Below are 16,290 nucleotides of genomic sequence, written 5' to 3' on the forward strand. Positions count from 1 at the left end.
GTCAGGTCCGACCCCGACTCTGAATAACCGAACGAAAAACGAATCGGGATCGAGTCAGTATGATGGTGTTAGTGAGATCTCAAGCCATATTATCTGTTCTGTTTTCAGTTCGCACTGCCAGCTGATAGGCAGAAATAAAAATATTTTATCAGATTTTATCTTTTGAATTTTGTTATTAGTGTTATTTTGTTTCTTATTATATAAATTGAATGGGGAAGTCAGATTTTTCTTCTGTTAATTGTTTATTTTAAAAATGACAGTTAATCCATCAATAAATTTATGTGATTACAAGCTTGTGATGAATGGCGACGGCAATGTGGATTGCCGTGAAGGAATTTTGGCGCTCTGGAACATTTCCGGTAATTATGCCAATCCGTGTTTCCCGATAAACTGTTATACTGGTTCTACTGGTGTTACATTTGAATTATCAATTATGCCATTCAAATGTAATAGAACAAGAAAATATGGAAACACTTTGTAAAAAATCCAATAGAAAATTTATTGAGATTTGGGGCCTTTTATTTTAAAACAAAGAATCAAATCGCACAAGAGTTGACTAACATTTTTGTATTTTCCTCCCAAGAGGGGATCCTTTGGGATAAACCGCGATTTCGCCAAAACTGCAACAACCAAGTATACAAGAAAGGCAAATATTTTTTCTCTACATAATTTTCCACTACATAACAGGAGATTCAACATAATAAATATCAACGGGGTAAAATATGTTTTTGTCGGTTTTTTAACGAATTACAACTAAAAATCCTTCTTCGATTCTAAAATTATGCTCAATTCGTATAAAACTGTTCCTAAATTTACATTTGAATTTATTTTCTGGCCAAGTATCATCTGGAGTGCAAATATACCCTCTGCAAGGTGAATAATTAATAAAACTATTGTAAATAATCAGAAAAACGTACCATTTGTTGATGGCATTATAGTTATCACTGCCTTATAAAGGGTTAATACATTATGTTTATATTCTTCAAATCCGTAACCTTAAACAAATTATTCACAGAGCTGCACTAACGAATAAAATAATGGTATGAACATTTTAGTATAAATAATAATCCAATACTCCAGTACGCTATTTTCCCATTGAGAGAGCAATTATACCCAAAGCATATAATCGAATACACAACGTAATAGTGAATAAATAGCAGCCACAGCTACCTTCTCGTCATTGCATTTATCAATCACATTTTCATCAAAATTTTTAACCATCATTTTGTTTATAACGGAGCTACCGTCTGAAGTAATCAGCAAAAATTATGTCGGTATCTGAATCCATTACACCATCAGAGAAACTTGAAGACAACACACAATTAAAATAATCCATTTTTACGTGCAAGACAGCAACAATAAATTCAACAAATGAAACAAAAACGATTAAAAGTCAAATACCCATCCGCACCCTTCCGTGTCTTTCAGGTCTTTCATGTTTTCATTTTCCTTTAGCGTAAACATAAACACCTGTTTGACAGTTTGTGTTCGAATGTATTGGTGAACCTAGGTTCGATCTCGATAAATCGGCAGAGCGAACCTCGTTTGTTTTGGGTCGGATCTGGTGCGGATCGCGATCCAACCTGAACGAATAACCGAACGTTTTGACAGCTGTTAGAGCGGATCCGGGGCAGAACTAGGTTCGACCCAGCAATAACCGAAAACGACATAAGCACTAAGTCAGTCTTAAAGCTCGGTGCATCATTACAGAAAAGCCCATCGTAAAAGCTGGGCTGTCAACGGCGTTTGGTGTTCAGGTCATCCTATGGAGGAATCAGAGTTGATGCGATGTAACACGACGCGTCAAAGAAGTTTGACAGTTTATTGATAACAATTTTAATAATTATTATTCCTTCAAGTGAGTTACGTCGGACTTTGCGTTAACTCCGGCAGACACCTAGGAATCAGCAAAAACGAGGCGAAGAAAGTTTACCAGAACTGGTAACAATAGACGTAAGCGAGAAGCTGTTGTCAAACGCCCCCAAGCTTTTGAGAGAAAACACGCGTGTAACTTAGCAGAAATGAACTGCATCAGCTAAAAGCCAACTAAGTTGCAATAACTTGACGTCTATGCTAAAATTCAAGTGAAATAAAATCGCATAAAAAAAGCGATTTGTGTATAAAAAAAACCGCGTATAACAAACGACTTCAGTGTACATCGGGTATGAAGCGTTGACTCTTTCTTGAAGAAAATTGAAAATCCATCGAAAACGGCAAAGATATTGACGATCAAAGTCTATCATATTTTCATGACGTTTTTCGAGTTTTTACTCCAATATAGAAAAGTCAGACGTAGCTCAACGTAAAAAAAAAACATCATTGCGTTCTAGGCTAGATTGATTTTTTTTCCTTTTTTAATGAGAGAAGAAGGGAAATGTGGGGTTTGAGTAAGTGACCATCAGCGTGTGATTATACATTAACACCTCAGCGTGTCGATCAGTGCGCAGCAAGCCATGACTCGGCCTCTTCTGGTCAGACCTCCGTGGCGTGCACACGCACCCACGGAGAGCTGCTGTCATAACAGTTCCCTCCGGCCATTTGGGGCCACACACCTGCAACAGACTGAAGGGTGAAGCTAACCGGTTTGGACTAGTCATCAACACGTCGAAGACGAAGTACTTGTTTTTTGGGGATTGGAACCACAGAGTTCATTTAGTTGAACTTTTGTGGTGCCCTGGACCCCGATAATTTGAACGGTACCTCATTCATATTAGGGAAGATCCATTAATTACGTAACGCGAAAACTGGTCATGTTCAAACTCCCCTCCCCCCTATGTCACACTTTTTGTATGAAACATCAGAAATTTTGTATGGACCGTCACACTTCGCTCAACCCCACCTCCCCCCTCTAAGCGTAACGTACCCAAGTAACACCGAAAACATCATTATTAACAAAGATCTAATAATAATGTTGAATAATGGTCGGGAAAATGAAATACAGAACATGTTATGTTCAAGGAAAGCTATGAAAAGGTTTTTTCAAAACATACAGCAATTTGATAATTGAAGATGTTTCATACTACATTCTTACAACTTGCTGATAACATGTTGTTTTTTGACATTTGTTTGGTTATTTGATATGTTTCGTTTTACACTCTTACAACATAAAACATGTCTACATGAAGATTTTACGAACAAGGTCAAAACATGTTCACTTGTTGACATTTGTTTTGTCAGAATATATATCCCAATGATAGCAGTTTAGCTAAAATATGCATTTTGAACGTAATTTCAACATCTTTTAAGATCAATGCAATGAACGTTCTTCGTTGACCCTGTTGTTTATCAAGAACTCGCCATACTGTTTTTCTCTTGCACATTCGAGAATTTGTTTACATATCAATTGCAAAAATTATGCTTTGGCTTAGTTAAATTTTTCTCCAATCATTGGCGCATGAACTTAGGAGAAGTAAAATGAAAAGTTAGCCAATGAAACATGAGCCGCATATAATGTTTCGGCTGAGACTTGGCAACAAAATTTGATTTATTTATTCAGTATGTATATTTTTATTAATATTATTAAAATGGTATTCATCATTTCATGCATGCTTGTTTTCATTCGTTTTTTGTATAAAATTTATTTCTTTGAACGTGTTGGTCAACATTTTCGTTTTGGTATTCAATTTGACAGAACCATGTTGAGAGTCGGTCATTGAAAACATTAAGTAGTTAAGTTTAGTCTTGAGAATGTACAATCAAAAACAAGGTTGCGACTGAAAGATGTTGAAAATATCGACAATTTTTGCGCTGTTTGGGTCGTGTGAAGGTAATGAGAGCTGTTTTTATACCGAAACGTAACAAACTATATGTTCCAAAGATGTATTTTTTACACTCATACAACAAACCGTGTTACTTGGGTAATTTGTGGACGCTCCCTTAACGGGGTTCATTTATAATTTGAACTTCTGGTTACTCTATGAGCATCGATTCCACGTGCTAAATGACGTTTGAACTATTTTTAATTTGAACGATATTCAAACCAGAGTCTATTATATATAGAGTTACGCAAAGAGTGAAGCCAAATCTACCTATTGAACTGTCAAACCGTCTACCTATCGAGCAAAGTAAACAAATGCTTGTTGGTATGGCGGAAGTATTGTTATCGCCTGATGATTATTATGGCGAATTAAAACTCATGAATTTAAATGTATTAGATTTGTTTTAGAAACAGCTTCAAAAAACTTCAATACACCCCCCAATAAAGTTGCAACAAGAAACTCACGTGTTTGCACTCTGTAGGCGACTTTGGTTATCGAATTAAAATGCTTTAGAAGTGATCACTCCCGTGAAGTCACTTGAAGGGTTGAACAAAAATGAAAGTTTTCAACATAATAACAAGAGCATCATTCAGAATAAGAGTAAGAAGATCCTCTTTGCGCAACTCTATATAATAGACTCTGATTCAAACGAACGGGATTCAAATCAAAAAGCGTTCAAATTAAAAACGGTCAAATTACCGGGGGTTCATGGTATACCCCTGATTACTATTAACTATTCGCATCTTGTAGGTTGATCACCATTTATCAAGTAAACAACATAAGTCGCGTCTCTACCAGTCCGGCAAAATTGAATTAATACAACCCACTACCTTTCCAGGATTTGCAGTCCTCCTTTCTCCTGGTTGCATAAAGCCACTATTTAGAAATTTAGATGTGGATCTACACTTGTACAATGCATCACTATGCGAAGGTATTTGTTCTGAATGCACAAAAGTCTCAGATGATATGTTTCTCAGACCGCAGATTAGATTTGCCTTCAAGCAAAATCAGCAAAACGGCACATCATAAAAATAAAACTTTAATGTAAAATACGTCCACCTTTGTGTACTCTAGTAGCAACTAACAATCATTTTAAATTGCATGAGAAAAGCTGCAAATGTGGATGTTACGTGAGCTGTGAGAAGCTCTGACGTCAGCCTCATACATTGTATCCCGTGATCCGTGCGTAACTGTATGTATCGTAGACGGCCAACCCACTGCTAACTACTACTACACCCCATTCAAGATGGCGCAATAACAGTCAGCAACTATACACAAGGCTCTTGGGTGTAAACAACAAACAGTACCGTTTGAAAGTGACAGTCAGACCGTCGGATTTGGGAGTAGTTGTGTTATGTTGGGTTCCATTCATGTCACAAGGCGGCTGCGACATCATCCGTTTCTGTTGCAGTCCCGACTAAAAGTTAATTGCAACCGTGTATTTACTACTTGGTTCAATTTACTAAATAATATTGTTCACACTGATATTATTTGAACAAACTTCTGGTCAGGAATCAGATTTATATGTACAATCGTATTGTTCAGATTTATTTTCCAGATTAAACAATTCTGCACAAATAAATATTTTTTGCAAGATGATGCTTTTGTTGTATTTTTGTTTCTACTCGGGACGTTGAGCAGCGCTTCGTCGTACCCACTTCGCTGTGACGCAACATACCTGTGACTTGTGTAATGATGATTGTATTCCTCCTGATGTTCGTGTGTGTTGGGCGGTCGTGAAAATCGATTCGAACGTGAATCTCGGTTCGTAGTTCGCAGTGGTGTTTTTTGTGAGTGTTGTTTTGGGCAGCAATTTCTCTGTGAAAACTCGTGATTTTGGTTGTGGACCTAGCGGACCGTGGTGTGCCCGTGGGAAGGCAAGTGATCGGCAGTGTTTTGGTTTCCTGTTCCGTGTCGGAAGTTACCTATTCATCATCGTAATCGTGTCCAGGTAAGCGCGGAGGGAATGCAGAAAGGTTTTTTTTGTTCGTGTTTCTCCTTGAAGTGGCACTATAGTGGTAGTGGTGAAACACACACACCGGTGAACCTTTTTGGTCGGAGTTTAGGATTAAGGGGGTGTAGGATAGTGCGAACGCTGGTTAATGTTTGCGGCGGCGGGTGATGTATGGAAAATGTCATCCTCTCGGGGTGCTTTGATTTGAAGATGACGGAAAGTTATCCTACACTGAGATAATTTCGCATCTAAAATATATGTGCACTGCACATATATTTTTGCAATCAAGCTTTGCATATGTACTTTATTAATGCCGCACATAGAATTAGAAATTTTGCTACTCTTATATTTTATGTGCAAGCATAAATAAAATTTGAATGCATGTGAAATATTTTTCATTGGCTCCTTTTAATATATTTTATGTGCGGCAGCCAATATTAATCATTAGACCTGTTATTAAAACCGTTTCAAGCTGATTTAGTTTTTTTTTCGAATTTTACAAAAATAAGAATTGCGCAAAGATGAAAATATTTATTTTAGATATTCGCAAATGTTGCAGTTTGGGAAACATTGAGAAACGTAAACAAGATGTTTTTAACAAATTTTCAAATCTGAGTTTGGCTTCGATATTTTGCAAATCATCCTTGGTTCGACAGGTGGTCTGACTTGTTCCATTTACTGGGCGAAATACGACATGGAAACCTTCTGGCTCAACGAGATATTGTAGATCCAGTTGAAAACCGAACTGAGCTTTCGCGACATTCGCATTTTCTCCCATTTCCGAATGTCGCAACTGCATCGCGAGTGGTGCGCATGATGGCGCACGGCTGTGGCATAGATGCGCACTACTCGCAATGCAGTTGCGACATCTGGAGATAGGAGAAAATGCGATTGTCGCGAGACCTCAGTTCGGTTTTCAACTGGATCTACAATAGTTGATGATTTTTCCGCTGTAGGAACCCGATGAAGACGAAGACGCTGCCTTTTTGAATTATTTTACCAAAACCAGCAAATCCGTTGCTATTTTAAGTGATGGCCATCGTAGAAACACGCCCCTTTACTGTTGATATTGGCAACGTATTTGAGCTCCAAACACTATTTCGAATACTTTAAACTGAACCTATTTAACGGCTTCCGGAGATCCGAAGCTTCAAGCAGAAATTTCGAGTCGGACCAACCACGATAGTAAAGCTTCAATATGATTCTTCATCTCATCTCGAATCATTTAGTTTGTTCTCACGATTTGGTGCTGATAATCCGGGAGCAAAAGTTATGAAGCGACAACAGCTGCCGGAGGAGGATAACTCCTTCGGCAACTGTTGTTGTTGCTTCGTTGTTGCTAATTTGCGCTCTCGGATTATCAGCACCGAAAGACCAATGTTTGCTTTATTGGAAATGCTGATTCCTCTACGCTGAATGAGTGGATTGAAGAAGTTGTCTATTGCCATTCGTCGACGGACTTCCCAGCCGGTGTTGACTGCTGCGGAAACATGCGACATTTCGCGTAGAACTGAAGTTCGCAGAGGTTGCAACCCAAATCAGCTATTGATTACCTACACACTTAAAATAAATCACCGAATTCGGTAAAATTTTACCGAAATCTCAACAGCAGAACTGTTCGGTAAATAATTTAACTGATTTTCGGTGATTTTGACAGTTGAGCAATGGAAAAAATTACAAAAAATCTGTAAAATAAATTACCGAACAGTTCTGCTGTTGAGATTTCGGTAAAATTTACCGAATACGGTGAAATGAGGTAAGTGTGTAGCAACCTGCAAGCGGAATACGCGGTATATGTAATTTAAAGTTTTATAATCTAAAAAATATTTATATCAAATTGGATAACATGTTTGTTTTTTAGCTTACGTTTTTTGCCCAGTCGTTACATGTGGATACAATACATGATTGATCGCTGCCCAACTCTTGTGCACAATTTTGTGGCAATGTTTCAGGATCAAATCAGGAAACATTACCTCTAATAAACTACACACAAATGCTAAGAATGCAAGAGCAACTTTCTAACTCGCTCCACCGCCATTTTGGTGATTAATAATAATTATTATTTATTGAAACGCTTTTGATTTTTATGTGCGCGGATTGATAGCTGGTCAACTATGGGTAAATACATTTAAAATATATCCTCAAATCTAATAAATCATAAATGCTTGACATCCGTATTTCATATGTTTCCTTTTCAATTCTATTGGCAATTAGTAGACTTTAAATGCTGCACATAAAATTGAGTTTAGGAAAGCAGATTTGCTTCTATATGTTTCACGCACATAAAAAATATTGTGGATTTGATTTCAGTGTATGATATGGACAGAATACAAGCGAACCGAGGGAACCTTTCAAAATGGCAAGGCAAGAAATTTGTCAACGTAGAAAGTCTTCCGGATTGCTGCGGTTGTCTTTTGCGTTGGGCAGCATTTTTGTTATGTAAACAATGAATGCTACTCCAAGCTTTTTGTGAGGTTTTGTTTGGTGGCGATGCTCTGACTCCTGCTACTGCATGTCCAATATCAGCAGCATAAAGCAACTCGCATATTTTCTTCGTTCGTTTATTCTGTTAATATTGCAAGCATGATTACATTGGCTCATTCGAAATTGTATTTTGCTTGCATTTTTATGTCCCGCACTATCTGGTGCATTTATGCCACCAATGAATGCTTTGACTTTGATCTAAATTTATGTGACCAGATAAAGATAAAATAGATAATAATCTTTCTGTGATTGGCGATTTGGCGTTGCAATAAAAATAAGAAGCAGAATGTCACGCTTTTGTGGACATTTTAAAACAATTCTCAAAATAAAAACTCTTATTCAAAATTACAGAAATTTAAGTTTTGACCGTTTGCTAAGCTAAGCTAAGGATGTATAATTTGAATATCATGTCGATGTTTTATGATTTGAAAATGGTTGAACTTTCAATTCACACGATCAATTGAACGATCTTCATCCTGGGCTTTAATGTGGAAATTTCTAGAAAAACTCGACGAGCACGAATTTTTAAGAGTTCCTAATGGAACTTATGGATATCGTTTTCAAAAGTTTCAAATAATGATAAATAATTTCATAGGATTTTATCATGAAAACCTAATGATCTAGGAGGACTTAGAAGAATTTATAAAAAAAACAGTGGTAAAACTTGATTGAACAGCTTCCAAACTATGAAAAATGACTGATACATGATTAGGAGAAAATCTCCTAGCCCCAGTCGATATTCATTTTTTACGCTTGAATATCAATTGGCTGTTGGGTATGTGATAAACTTATTATTGGGACTATTGTCCCTCCTTGCTGATCCAACTTTCAGGGATGGGACACAGGTATTTCTCCCAAATGTCCTGGCTGTTTGGCCTAGATTAAAGCGCCATTACTCGCTCTCTGAATGGAGATAAAATAAAATAAAATAAATTGGAATAAAATTAAGAAATACAAACCCTTATTACGCATTACTTCTAACTCAATCTGCAGTTAATAATCAAAAACTGCCTGTCACTGCATTAATTTCAAAGACAAACACATTGATACCCTTTGTGCCCAGAGAGCTAACAGCTTCTATAGATGAAGATGATGAATTGGTGGAATTCAGTGGAATTATATTTCAAATGTATTTGGATATAGATTAGAATGCATCGGTATATAGTTTTTAGAATAAAAGTCTTAATTATATACAGTCGTAATTATGTGTCACTAAACTAAATGGAGATTCCATCTTTGTGCGGTATACTTCAGCACCAACAGCCGAAACTTGAATTTTTCGCTCATGAAAATCTAGAATTTTCACTCTAGACTCTCTTTGTTTTCGCGTAAAAATATTCTTCCGCATACTTCCACGGCTAGATATAACATTAATGGAACTAATTAAATGTATAAAGTGTTCAAAACAATAACTTAAATTAATGGAGCATTTTATTTAATATTCATTCAACACTCCTTTATTCCATATCAAGAAGAAAATCCAGTAAGAGAGAATTTTGAGTTTGTGGGCTACTTTTTTTAAATTAGTGAGATGTTCTCTATTAACCGCTCCTGCCCGAATGAACATAATATACAATTGTATATACATGCCTCAAACACTGATGATTTCAATTTTGAAAATAATTTTAAAATTAAAAGAAAAACACGTGAGTAAAGTTTTTAAAAACACAATTGATAGAAGAGAAAAAGTTAAAAAAAACAGCAATTGCAAATTGTAATGTATTAACATCTAAATTTCATCATAAGGTTCATATTTATTCACAAATCTCAAAGAAACAAATGAAAGCAAAATGATGTATGGGCAAGGAGAAGCACAAATATTTTAGCGTATATAGAATTGTTATTCCCCGTGAAAATAGTATCAGCGGATAAGTTTTTGAATCAATATTGACCATGTCACCTTCCATAATATGAATTATTCATCGATAAAATTCAAATAAGGAATAGATTCTGATACCCATATTCAAATCTGGCAAAAAATTAGACATACGTAACTATCGTGGAGTAGCCATTATATCTTCACTTGTCATAAGACGAGTTTGTACCATCCCATTCAATTCCATCACTTGATTATATTTTGTATTCCAAAACTTTTTGAGGTCATTATAAACGAAAAATTATTCCAGTAAGTGAAAAACCCTATTACTGATGCACAGCATGGCTTCTTTAAAGGACGTTCAAGTTCAACAAATCTTCTTGAATTTGTTGATAATACGCTGAATACAATGGATAAAGGAATCCACGTTGAAGCTCTTTATACGGACTTTAGTAAAGCATTTGATCGCATAGATATAACCATGCTGGTATTCAAATTGAAGATAATTGAAATTAAACCTGGACTCCTTAAATGGCTTGAATCATACTTAACTGATCGCCAACAAATAAATGAACTTATTATATAATGAAAAATCACAAAAATTAAGACTTAGAAAAATTGGCTTTTGAGCAAGTTTTGTGCAGTCTACCTATTGTCGATGCAAATGATAGTAAACTGAAGATTTTCATCCTTGATATTTTAATGGTCCACCGCTAACCCACACACCAAAAAGCTCAGTGTTTTAGCTCCCTGCAGCCATGCCAGTGGACTCTTCAGAACATACACAAACAAACATACAGACCCCATTCGATTTTTCGTTTTTGGCAACATTCGGTTTGAAGGGATCCCTGGGTAGGATCTGCCAATTAGTCATTAAAAATCGTACCGATTTGCTGTCACAATCATACCACCTGCTGATTGGTTGAATATGATCGATTATTTCGATCAATCGATTACTGCGATCGGCGGCGGCATATTTTTCAGAGGGCAGCTTTTTGCAAGTTTACCATACGATTTGGAGCACCAACATTTTATCAATTTTACTCTGAAATACATCTTACTTAAAGTAAAAACTTTTTTCTGATAGTTCAAACCAACTTTTATCAATAGCCAAGAAATCATCAAATTTTGAAGCAAAATAAGTGAAGGATTTTTCACTAAATTAATTTGGAAGTACTGGTGACTTCCCCGTCGAAGCAAGCGATTGAAAATATAACAAGGCAGTTAAAATTGAGTTGTCACATCTTATCCTAGGGTCGAAACGACCTAAATAGTTGATTATAAGACAACATTTATTTTGTTAACATCAGTACTATCGAAAAAAACGAACAGTGGGTAATGTCTGTGACATAACCGCTAAGTGGACGTAGGACTTGACTTGACCATGCCTTTAAGATACATAATATGTCCAAATTTCTCACATCAACTATTTTGGATAAATAATCGGCGTTGCATACAATTCCTTGGCAAAATCTTCTCATCAAACCGACACAGAAATCAAATCTACCTCGAACAAGAATCATCAAAAAAAATTCAGGAAGTATCTGTCCGGTCACGGAATATTAGCCTCGACAGTGGCAACCTTCCCACTGAAGGACTGCCTGATATAAGCCACAAGTTGGCTCAGCAGGGGATGTAGGGCTTCCTAATCCGTGCGATAGCGACTGAAGGAGAACATTATTTTTAACTCTTAGAGCCTTGAAAAAGGCTGTTTGCTTCGGCTAAGTTCAAAAAGTAAGAAAACGATCTTTTCAAATAACAGCGAATTTCTAGTGGTGGTATAAAAAAACTGAATGCTCTGCGAGCCAATGCACTTTTCTTTTATACTACTTGATTTTGAATCTTCTCTGCTTCCCAATTGGTGGGCCAATCAGCTAGTGTCTTGTATCCCGCTTCTTTGTCAGCCAAAGCGTCATCATCATCAACGCGTTCGAGAAGGGCTTCTTCTTTTTTACGCTTGTTGCTCGCTGCTGGCGTCTATTTCCTAACGGGACTTTTCGTTAGATACAGGCCAATAAGCCGGGGAAGCGAGCTTAGAATTGCAGTTCAGGTGAGAAGTACGTGTTCTTTTCTGAGACAACATTGTTAGTAGTAGAAAGAAGGAAACACCCGAACATGAGATTTCGGGTGATAAGATTTAGAATTGGTAACATGGGACGATCATTCAGTCACGTTCGCTTTGTGTGCGGTCAGTATCAAACAATGTTTATCTACATATTTTTTATCAATGCCAAAAAATCCAACATTTGATGAAAAATCGATTGATAGTTTATTAATGTTTGAGCTGTTATCGGTGTTTTTTTATCCAAATAAGATTATGTGAGAGATTTGGACATCTTATGAATCTTTAAAGGCATGGTCAAGCGAAGTCCTTCGTCCACTTCGCGGTTAAATCAGAAAAATTATCCACTGTTAGTTTTGACGCTATTTATGAAAATCACGCATAAAATTTTATCTCTAGAATATTGGATTTGGCACCCAAGTACAATTTCTATCCCGAAGGGTATTGGAAGCATTGATATTGATCTCTATTATTGGCTCTCTGAAGAACCGTTTGTTTTTTGGACATACATGCTGCATCATGTGGCTTCCTGTCTCGGCTCAGAACCGATGCCGGCCGGTCTCGACTTGACTCTGCTGCTGCTGCCGGTATCTGCTCAGCATTGCTGCTTTGTCGGGTCTGTAGGGTGAACTGCTGCTGTACTGTACTGCTGTTTTGGCTGATGATGATGGCTTCGATGACTTCATTCCCTGCTAAAAGGTGTGAGTGCTGTTCAATCGATGATGCGGTTGCTTTGCTTGTCCCGGTCAGAATGAAAGGAAAAAATCGCATTGCGCTATTTTATGGCTTCTCGGCAGACCCAGCGGCTGCTCATTCGCTGGTGTCTGCACCAATCAGAACGTGGTAATGGAATGATGCAAGAATTATGCGGTACCCATATTTATAGGTTCCCTTGATCTCAGTGTTTTTCATTGAAAACAGTTTCATGCCTATTGAAACAAGTTTTTCGGGTCTTATCAAGCATGGACATGAAAGGCATACTTGAAATCTGTCGATTGAGGGGCTTACCGCAGAAATTCGTCCACTGAGACGAACGCTATTAACGTTTAAAATCTTTCAACACAGCGTAACGCGGTCGATTTGAATATTTTGAAATGACACCCGGTATAGTAAAGAGAGACGTAAGTCCTACGTCAAAAAAATAACATGTTAACAAAGGCAATTATTAAGATAATAATACAAGGAAAGGAAGAAAGTAAGAAAGACACTGGCAGCTGATACGAGATTAACTTTTAAACGAACTAGTTTTGGTTTTTTTTATATTCTTTTTATTTAGTTTTAAATAAAGTCTTATTGCTTATTGATTTCAATAGCTCTGGAATAATATTGATCGCGCAAGTAGTAGGGAAGAAGGTTCGATCATTCCGTACGGCAGCATTAATTATTACATCTTTATTGATTTATGAACAGTGAACAATTTGTACATACGTCTGACTTATCCTACGTTGTGTTTAAAACTACAGACAAAAGATAAAACTGGTGGCAATGAAAGAGATCAGTGAAAGGGCCCAAAGCCGATAGCACTACAGCTGCAGATTCGATATACGTTCGAACAAATATTGTATACCGAATGCTCATAAAAATATATTCTCTTTTCTGCAAGAGTACTAAAAGCTCTAGATCTCAGTAAATTGTTTGCACGTCTAGTATTGTATTCATGAGTTCTGATTGGCAGAACCAAATGTTGATGTCTATAGAAAGTTATCATTACATCGTAGATAAATAGGCAAGTTTGCAAATCACATAATGCCCGTATTGGATGAATATTGTGTGAAGAACTAGTAACCGAAGGAAGTAACAGTGGCAACGATTTTTTGTATACATCTATTTTGAAAGGTTTGTAGTTTTTAAGTTTAGCTTACATGCATAACCCCAGACAATGGATAAGATATTGAATGTATGCATCCAAAGTAACTTCAAAAGTGCATTACGTGGAACAAATCTTCGAACTCGAACGCGAACATTAATCCACAAAGATAAGAATTTTTTTATGTACAGTCTCTATATGATTTCCTCATGATAGCGTAGGATCTAGTATTAATCCCAGATACTTGAATTTAGAAACTTTTTCAATGACAATCAGTACAACAGATGGGTTCAAATGCGATACTATTTTCTTCCGTGGGGAGTGAAATCCCATATAACTTCGTTTTCGATAAATTCAATAACATTAAATTGGAGTAAAAATTTCTCATAAGTATTTGTAAATTGTTGTTTATATAATTAATAATGGATGAATAGATAATTGCTGTACCATCAGCGAAAAATCTAGGAATGCTTCGAATAGGTAGTTTTCCAAGATCATTTATGTATATGATGAAATTTAGCAACATATTGCTGTCTAACTTAGACCCATTGTGTGTCCGTATAGTAAATGCTTCGGCCCATGATTTAAAATAGAACAAAAAAAAATAAAATAATTTCTGAAATATGTGAATTAAAACCACTCGGTCTATGTTGAAAGTTATAGATAGAGGTCGAGGCGACGTAAATCGACGTAAAGGATTTTTTTTTCAATATTTTGTTTTCTGTAATTTTAATTATTCTTAAATTTGCCTTTCTCGTATACGTAAAGGCTATATGCTTGCTCCAAAAACGAACTTTTTATGAATTTCACCAGGGAAGTTTTCGGAACTTCCCAGAAAAAATATTGAAGTTTCCTCGAGAAATTCTTCGGATTTTTCTCGGGAAATACTTCGGAATTTTTTTTTGGGAAATATTTCGGAATTTTCTCGTGAAAAATATCGGAATTTCCTCAGGAAATTCTTTTGAATTCTCTTGGCAAGCTCTTCGGAATATCGTCGGAATTTTGTTTGAATTTCTTTGAGAATTATTCGGAATGTTTCCGGGAAATTACTTTCTTCGGAAGTTTTTCCAAATTTCTTCGGAGTTTGCTTCGGAGATTCTTTTGAATTTCCTCGGAAAATTCTTCGGCATTTCTTCAAAAAGTTCGTCGAAATTTTTCATTTAGATTTTTCGGTATTTTCTTAGGAAATTCTTCGAAATTTCTTCGGAAAATTCGTCATGATTAATAATGGAACAGGATTAATAATATTCGGCGAACGATTTTAACCTAATTCGTAGTTTCCGAGGCTTCTTGTTTAGAATATTGGTGTTAAGTGCCTCAAATTATGAACAATCATTTGTCACGATCAAATCAAATCAACAATATTTTATAACAATATGTTTGCATTGGGCGCCATTTCTCGGATGTTATCGATGTGCGGACATTCAGAGGTTTAAACATTGACTCTGATCACTACCTCGTTGTCATTAAAATTCGATCACGGTTGTCAACTGTATCGAACGAAAGATCACAGTGAACGATGCATTACAATATCCAGGGATTGTCGGCGGAAGGAGTATCGGCTGAGTACCGTCAGAAGCTCGACGAACGGATAAGTGCAATCAACGTTAGCGACAACATCAACGATCTATGGGAGTCGATCCATGGAGCGGTGAGCACAACAGCACGAGAAGTGGTAGGCACTGCACAGAGGCGACCCAGGACGGGTTGGTTCGATGTGTAGTGTCAGAGAGTGACAGACGAGAAGAACGTTGCCAGAAGCCGTATGTTGGTGTCGGGTACCCGATCGAATAGAGATCGGTACAAGGAAGCAAGAGCAGTTGAAAAACGAACCCACCGCAGGAAAGAAAAAGAGTACGAAGAACAAGTTATTAGTGAGGCGCAGGAAAAAATGGAGCAGAACGATATGCGAAGGTTTTATGAGTCTGTCAATGGCGTGCGGAGAAAGACAGCGCCATCTCCCGTCATGTGCAACGACCAACAAGGGAATTTGCTGACAGATAAAACTGAAGTGGCTGCCAGCTGGAAGCAATACTTCGAGACTTTGTTGAATGGAGGAAGTGCCTGTGCATCGGCGAACAGAATAAATATTAGCGACGATGGACAAGCTGTGGAGTCACCTACACTAGATGAGGTTAAAAAAGCTGTTAAAGAGCTGAAAAACAATAAGGCTGCGGGGAAGGACTAGCTCCCGGCTGAACTTCTCAAACATGGCAGTGAGCAGCTTTATGAAGTTCTGCACCATATTAAGTATGTCGAAAATATGGGAAGACTAGGAAATGCCTGCTAGCTGGTTGGACGGCCTCATTTGCCCTCTCTTTAAGAAAGGGCACAGACTGGAGTGCGCCAATTATCGAGGAATAACCCTCCTTTATTCGGCGTACAAAATTATGTCCCGTATTCTGTTCA

The 16,290-nt window shown here is 37.0% G+C and overlaps 1 protein-coding gene across 1 annotated transcript in view; it reads left to right on the plus strand.

Annotated features, from left to right (window-relative positions):
* The first annotated feature begins 5,471 nt into the window (after positions 1-5,471).
* Positions 5,472-16,290, plus strand: part of LOC134213273 (aryl hydrocarbon receptor nuclear translocator homolog) — a 627,873-nt gene continuing 617,054 nt past the window's right edge. The window contains exon 1 of the mRNA XM_062692167.1: positions 5,472-5,709. The gene's annotated coding sequence lies outside the window, so the exon portion shown is untranslated. The remainder of the gene's footprint in view (positions 5,710-16,290) is intronic.

The sequence above is a fragment of the Armigeres subalbatus genome, chromosome 2 (genome assembly GCF_024139115.2).
Source record: "Armigeres subalbatus isolate Guangzhou_Male chromosome 2, GZ_Asu_2, whole genome shotgun sequence".
Lineage (NCBI taxonomy): Eukaryota > Metazoa > Arthropoda > Insecta > Diptera > Culicidae > Armigeres > Armigeres subalbatus.